The 899-nt window shown below is 54.8% G+C and overlaps 1 protein-coding gene across 6 annotated transcripts in view; it reads right to left on the bottom strand.

Moving 5' to 3' along the window:
* The window catches only part of TCF4 (transcription factor 4), a 375,506-nt gene extending 375,239 nt beyond the window's left edge, over positions 1–267 (bottom strand). For 5 of the 6 annotated variants that reach the window (XM_018576263.1, XM_018576264.1, XM_018576265.1 and 2 more), the window contains exon 1: positions 110–267. The gene's annotated coding sequence lies outside the window, so the exon portion shown is untranslated. The remainder of the gene's footprint in view (positions 1–109) is intronic. The other variant, XM_018576266.1, reaches the window with a different exon arrangement.
* Between the last annotated feature and the right edge of the window lie 632 nt (positions 268–899).

Here is an 899-nt window from a genome sequence, read left to right as displayed (position 1 = left end):
GTGATTGGTGCCAGGCTCCGGCACAAACAATAGGGGGGGAGCAAAGCGGGACAAGTCGTCGTCGTCGTCGTCCCCCCCCCTCCACACACACACGCAGACACACACCCACCTCTTCCAAAAAAACTTCTCAGTCTGTAGGAGGGAATGTCAGGCTCCACTTCGGCTTAATGCCGGTGACCCCCAGGAGCAGCAGCAGCACAGAGTGTGTGTCTTGTTCCCCTGGCTCAGTGTGTGCTGTAGGCAGGCATCAGCTAGCTGTGAGGCTGGGAGTGGAGGAGGAGGATGAGGAGGAGGTGGGAGTGGAGGAATAGAAGAGAGGGGGGGGTGAATGATGAGGAAATTATCCCCCCCCCTCCTCTCTCCGCGCCACCACCACCTCAGAGACAACTGTACGGGACTCCGGACGCTATACGCCCCCTGCGTTTGCTACTCGTCCCCCCACCTCACTACTCATCTCCCCCCACCTTACGGAACAGTGTCTCGTTACGTTATCCTTCGCTCGTTGTATCGTCACCGACTTGCCTTCAGTTTGGGACGTTACTGAGAACCGTTCAGCCTTACGATCCCTCCTTTCCTATTGGAAACATTGGCAACAAGTCCCTATATTTTTTTATTTACGGCCACCTGCCGGGTCATCATTGCCCCCCTCCCATGAGCAGCGTCTTGCTTCCCTTCATTCACCGTCTCATCGCCTTTACTTTGTGTTGCCCGTGCTTCCTTTCGTTCACAATCTCATCGCCTTTACTTTGTGTTGCCTGTGCTTCCCTTCATTCACCGTCTCATCGCCTTTACTTTGTGTTGCCTGTGCTTCCCTTCATTCACCGTCTCATCGCCTTTAGTTTGGGTTGTCCGTCCTCTGTTCTCCAAGCCGGCAGTGTTGTGTTACCATCTGCACGTTG

Source organism: Nanorana parkeri, unplaced genomic scaffold, assembly GCF_000935625.1.
Source record: "Nanorana parkeri isolate BGI_ZX_2015 unplaced genomic scaffold, ASM93562v1 scaffold61, whole genome shotgun sequence".
NCBI lineage: Eukaryota > Metazoa > Chordata > Amphibia > Anura > Dicroglossidae > Nanorana > Nanorana parkeri.
This window is presented reverse-complemented; position numbering and strand designations above follow the sequence as displayed.